We start from the raw sequence: 6,924 nt of genomic DNA on the forward strand, positions 1-6,924 counted from the left end.
GTATGTCTACTAGTAGCCATGTGAATGTTCTTTTCCTTCCATTACTTATGATGTGTTCTTAGCCATTTGGTTAAGGCTTTCAATCAAAAGCAAATTGAAACATATGTAGATTACATGCTGAGGGAAGGAACTGAAATATCACACTCACTCCTTACAGCCAATTTGTCAGGATTACCTTCATCAAATTTTGGGTCAGTTCCTTTCGTCATTTCTCTTAAATAAAATTTTTTATAATCAATTTGGTGAATTGTGTGTTGCAAAGGTTGAACCAAGCATACCAATGTGATCCAAAAGAATTTGTTGGAATTCATGAACCAATTGCAGAGCTAGAATCAATATTATGCAGGGAATCGAAAGCTGTTCTTGTTAAAACAACTCTTGCAAGTAAGATTTTCAGCATGAATTTTAAGGTATATATTTTTTTTGGAGAATGTAACGGAGAGAGTTCAGAAATATGGCATGACTCATTTGAAGAAAGAGCTTCTTTCTAAACCACTAGAGGAAAAAGATGATGGAATAACCAATTTTGCCAAAAGAAGACTTAGTCGAAAGGAAATTCTTCTTGTTCTTCATGATGTCAATGATCCAGACCAATTGCAAGATTTATGTGGGAGAGGATTTGAGTAATAACTAGGGATAAACATGTATTACTTGTTAAACAAGTTGATCACATACATGAGGTTAAGCCATTGAATGATGATGAATCTCTCAAGCTTTTTAATTTGAATGCCTTCAAACAAAACCATGACATTGAAAGAGACCAAGCTCATGCTGAGCTAACCATCAAGCTGGTTAACTATGCTAATGGCAATCCATTGGCTTTAAAAGTTTATGGAAGAAGCAAAGAAGAGTGGGAAATTCAGTTTTTGAGAATTAGTTGTTTTTGGACGAGGCACGGGGAATGTCTGTTGCATGTTCCTCAAAGTATTGAGTCTCTTTCAGAAGAGTTGAGACTTTTTGAATGGAATGCGTGTGCCATTTGAAATCTTTGCCATATCTTTTTGTACTGAAAACCTTGTTAAACTTATGAGAAGAGTTTTAAGTATACCGAAAACACCGGTATTTCTGTTATTTTAACCGTTGATTTGAATTATAAAAAAATATATAAAATATATATTAATTAAAATTAACCGTTAAAACAACTGGAACACTGATGTCTTAGTACACTTGAAATTTTTTCAAACTTATGGGGATGGATAACGGGTTGGAAAAGCTTTCGGATGGTATTCAGGTATGTAAATTTTTTCCACTTTCAGTGCTTAAGTTAATCTTTTACTCTTTCCTTCTATTATCTATGTGTTAAAGTTTAAAACACAGCTAAAGATAGTCTCTACATTCATTCTTAACTTTCTAAATTTTTAGCATAATTCTCTACCGTAATGAGCTTAAGTGACAAAATTATCTTTTAATCATTTCATTTCTAATTAAAATACTTCTCAATCCTTTTATTATGTAATAAATTAGTGTTATTGACATTAATAAGGGTAATTAAATTTTACAATTGTCTTTTATATTCAATCATTTTAATCATTTTATTATGTAATGAATTAGTGTTATTGACATTAATAAGGATAATTAAATTTTACAATTATCTTTTATATATTAACAGTAACTATAATTGTTACTTTAATAATCATAAATAATAAAAATGGTGTTTATTCAACTAATTTCTTTGTACAGGTAGTGCAGGCAGAAGTCCTACCGAAAAAAATCACAAGTTATAGTTTCACTAGTGCTGTTTGGAAAGGGCTCGTCCCACCAAGAATTGCGCTGTTTTCTTGGTTTGTGTTGAATAACCAAAATGACAATATGTGTATTTTTCTGTTGTAAGTCTGTGAAAACTACTTTTCACTTGTTTCTTGGGTGTGAAATCACTTAGCAGGTGTGGTGTGCGTAGCTGCGTGCCTTTGGAAGGGAGTGGAGCACTCCAGGTACACTAAAACAACACTTTAAAAGCTGGACACAATTATCAATAAGGAAAGATGACAGAAAGAAGTGGTTTATTGAGTTCTTTGCTATTATTTAGACAATCTGGCTAGAAAGGAATGCCAGGCTCTTCTGAGATTAGACCAAGTATGATAGAGATGATAACCAGGTCGTTTAAGGTTTCTAAGGATTGGAGTAGTGGTGACCTCTTTAATTGTTGATGGCCATGCCGAAGATAACTAGGGATGGGTTGGTGTTGGGCCTTTCATATTTGGTACTTTGATTGGGATCATCATGATCTTTGGAGTTTGGACACCTAAAATTTTTTTGATTTTCTGTTGGTGACATTCACCAAGTTTTTTTATTCTATTTTCTCATTAAACAAAAATATAAAAGTTAGGTTATACTTTCCTAAGAACATAGAAATCACATTTACGATTTAAAACTAATTTCTTTTTCCATTCTAATTTGATATATTATTTGTTTTATTCTGTATGCTTCTAATTTCATCCCTTTATTATTGATTGAAATTGTCTTTAAAAGATTATTGATAACAATATATGATAATAATATTTATTTGCTCCCATTAAATTATTAAATTTGACCCCACAATAATCTACTTAATATATTAAAACTGGGTTTTTCCCCATCTACTAAAGGTGACGTGTCGGTCTTTCATACTTCCGTTTTCCCTCCAAAACGAATAAAATTTTTTTCTATTCTAAATTATTTTATTGTAATTATATTATAATTAATACTAAATGAATAATATATAATTATACTAATTTAGCAACATATCTTCATTATAATTGTATCAAATCAATATTTAATGCACTATTAAACTACTTATCAATAATCAATAATAGTAATAATAATAATAAAAAATCTTTGTTACCCGATTCACGTATATCAAATAAGTTTTTTAAATTATTTTATAAAAAATATCTTTAATATTATTATTTTGTATTTAATATTTAATGAATAATATATAATTATACTAATTTAAAAATATATCTCCATTATAATTGTATCAAATCAAAATTTAATACACTATTAAACTATTTATCAATTATCAATTAAAAATACTTTTAATAATTTTAATGATAATAATAATATCAATAACAGTAATAATAATAATAAAAAATCTTTGTTACCCGATTCACGTATGTCAAATAATTTTTCTAAATTATTTTATAAAAAATATCTTTAATATAATTATATTGTAATTAATATTTAATGAATAATATATAATTATACTAATTTAGAAACATATCTTCATTATAATTGTATCAAATCAAAATTTAATGCACTATTAAACTACTTATCAATTATCAATTAAAAATATTTTTATTCATTTTAATGATAATAATAATATCAATAATAGTAATACTAATAATAAAAAATCTTTGTTACCTGTGATATGATGAAATTATTCACGTATATCAATTAATTATTCTATATTATTTTATAAAAATATATTTATTATAATTATATTATAATTATTATTTACTGAATATTATATAATTATACTAATTTAGAAACATATATTCATTATAATTGTATCAAATTAATATTTAATGCATTATTAAAAAATTATCTTAATAATAGATAATTTACATATTTATTTTTGTTTTACTAAAGTCTATATATAATGTTTTCCTGTAGTACATGAATCTAAATTTGAGAGACAATTCATAATTTTATATTTAGTATTTTTTTTACTACTTCATAGAATAAGAATGTATTCTTCATTTTTATTGAAGTTGATCATTTTAAGGTACAATTTATAATTTTTTATAATATTTTTCATATACTCATTCTATTATATTATTCTTTTGATGATTTTTTATTTGTTGTTACTCTAAGTTATTCTTATCGTCTAATGTTCCAGTTCGATTGTCTTTTGCCACAATCATTTACAATGCATCACATCTATGAAATACCTCATCGAGTTGTCTTCACTGATTCGGGTTCTAACTACATGGATGTAAGCGTTCAAAGAAGAGGCAATAGTCTCTACCTTACCGAAGGATAGTTGGATCTACTCACCTATTATGACCAACCCAATGGAATGTGGTTAAAGTTAAATTTCTTAGGAGGAGCTCGATTTTTGATTGAGGAATTGTATCCACGGATCTTTATAGGGCAAGTTCAAGTTCTATCCCCTCCATGCTTTTTACGTTTGCCCGAAAATTTTCAAAGTGGAGCACATAATGAAATTGAATTCCCTCAGTTTCAGTTCAGTTTTGCTAAATTTGTGACAAATTCAGATATGCAATTTCAACGATTGGTAATATATTTAAATTTTCTTATTTTAAACTGTTCATTATTAGAATAATTTTTTAACATATTTTGATTTTTTTCAGAAATTCTTTTGCATGCATGCAATGTCATTGAGGGGAATAAGAGTTAGTTTGGTTTTTTCGGTGTGGCAATTCTATACCTTACCGCATTGCATGGATAGCAGATGATGAAGCTTATCTAACAAGAGGATAGTCTGATTTTGCACGAATTCTAAATATTGAAACTTACGATGTTATTTCAGTTGGTTGTCGTTACAAGAATGATTCTATATTATACGTGACTAAGGACTAGAATAGGTTCAATATTGTTTAGGTAATTTGGTTTTACTATTAGTATTTGATTAAATTATAATTATAGAATTTTTAATTATTGCCTCAATTTATATATTATGAGTATTTTTTGTGGATGTGCTATTTTTAAATAATTTAATAAAATGAAGTAGTGTCAGATATTATTAAGTTTATTTTTATCCTTTATTTCTTTATTTGTATTGTCATTATATTTGACAAAAAATGAACCTACACATGTATTAAATCGTTGACCTAAAGACAATTTATTTGTCAATAAAAATAGATTTTATTTAAAAAATATAATGAAACATGAATAATGAATGAGTATGTTATTTCTTTGACTAGCTAATTAATGCAAAATTGAGAACCCTTTTTTATTCGATTGAGGTCATATTCTGTTTGGTAAAAGTTTCAATCACCTTAATTAAATCCTGTCTTTGTGCCTTGACTTATACAGGTAGTAATATGTTACATATTATTTGGTATATTTAAGTAGTTATTTTCCATAGCGGAGATGTAAAAATCATATTAAGATTTATTGCCAAATAATTAGCTCATGAATGTTTATTGCCAAATAATTAGTGGATGAATAATAGTAGATTATATTATTTTGGGAAAGTATTTTCATTATAATTATATCAAATTAATGTTTAATTATGATAAAATATGTTAATTATAATTATATCATAGAATTATAATAATTACGATATTTATGTTATATATTTTAATAATTTATGTGCGTAAATAAAATAGAAATCAATCAAATCAAATTATCACGATAAATAATATGTTGTATATTATTACGAAAAATAATCCATGGATAAAATTAAAATTACACCCGTGTTTTATTTGCCAATAATCGATGGATAAAATTAAAATTATACTCATGTCATATAATTATAATTGATTAATTGGTATAAAATGAAATTATACCGTACTGTGAGTAATAATCTAAATAATTATATCTTAACAAAATATAATTTGAAATAATTTATAAATAATTATCTTAACAAAAATAATTATTTAATAATTGATTTAAAAATTAATGCAAAAAATAATTTTTAATAATAGTATTATTAATTGGGTAAATAATATAATTTTAAATTATTACTTGAAATATAAATAATATATGAAAATCTATTGAGTAAATCAATGATTTTACATCTTAATAATTTGACAATTATTACTCAATTAATCAGTTAATTGAATTAGTAATAATAATTTTTAATTTCAAATTTTGTATATTAAGTAGTTATTAAAAATTGGGTAATAACGATTTACACGGAAAAATCATTGATAAATTCAATTAACTATATAGAAGATAATATACTAACAGTTTTAGTATATTATTTATGGCAAGGGAAATTATTTTCTCAAATTTTCTATTAAAATTGAAATTAGTAATAATTTAAAAAAAAGATTTGTTAATAAAATTACTAATAGTCACATTTTTATACACAGGATATATGTTTTCTATATATTATTTAAAAAATATTTTGAAACATGAATAATGAATGAGTATATTATTTCTTCGACTAGCTAATTAATGCAAAATCGAGTACCATTTTTTATTCGATTGAGGTCATATTTTGTTTGATGAAAGTTTCAATCACCTTAATTAAATTCTGTCTTTGTGTCTTAACTTATACAGGTAGTAATATGTTACATATTATTTGGTATATCTAAGTAGTTATTTCCCATAGCGGAGATGTAAAAAATCTTATTAAGGTTTATCGCCAAATAATTAGTGGATGAATAATAGTAGATTATATTATTTTGGGAAAGTATTTTCATTATAATTATATCAAATCAATATTTAATTATGATAAAATATGTTAATTATAATTATATCATAGAATTATAATAATTACGATATTTATGTTATATATTTTAATCATTTATGTATGTAAATAATTAAAAATTAATCAAATTAAATTATCACGGTAAATAATATGTTATATATTATTACGGAAAATAATCCGTAGATAAAATTGAAATTACACCCGTATCATATAATTATAATTGATTAATTGGTATAAATGAAATTAGACCCGTGTCATGAGTAATAATCTAAATAATTATATCTTAACAAAATATAATTTGAAATAATTTATAAACAATTATCTTAACAAAAATAATTATTTAATAATTGATTTAAAAATCAATGCAAAAAATAATTTTTAATAATAGTATTATTAACTGGGTAAATAATATAATTTCAAATTATTACTTGAAATATAAATAATATATGAAAATCAATTGAATAAATCAATGATTTTGCACCTTAATAATTTGACAATTATTACTCAATTAACCAGTTAATTGAATTAGTAATAACAATTTCCAATTTCAAATTTTGTATATTAAGTAATTATTAAAAACTGGGTAATAACGATTTACACGG

Source organism: Arachis duranensis, chromosome 8 (assembly GCF_000817695.3).
Source record: "Arachis duranensis cultivar V14167 chromosome 8, aradu.V14167.gnm2.J7QH, whole genome shotgun sequence".
NCBI lineage: Eukaryota > Viridiplantae > Streptophyta > Magnoliopsida > Fabales > Fabaceae > Arachis > Arachis duranensis.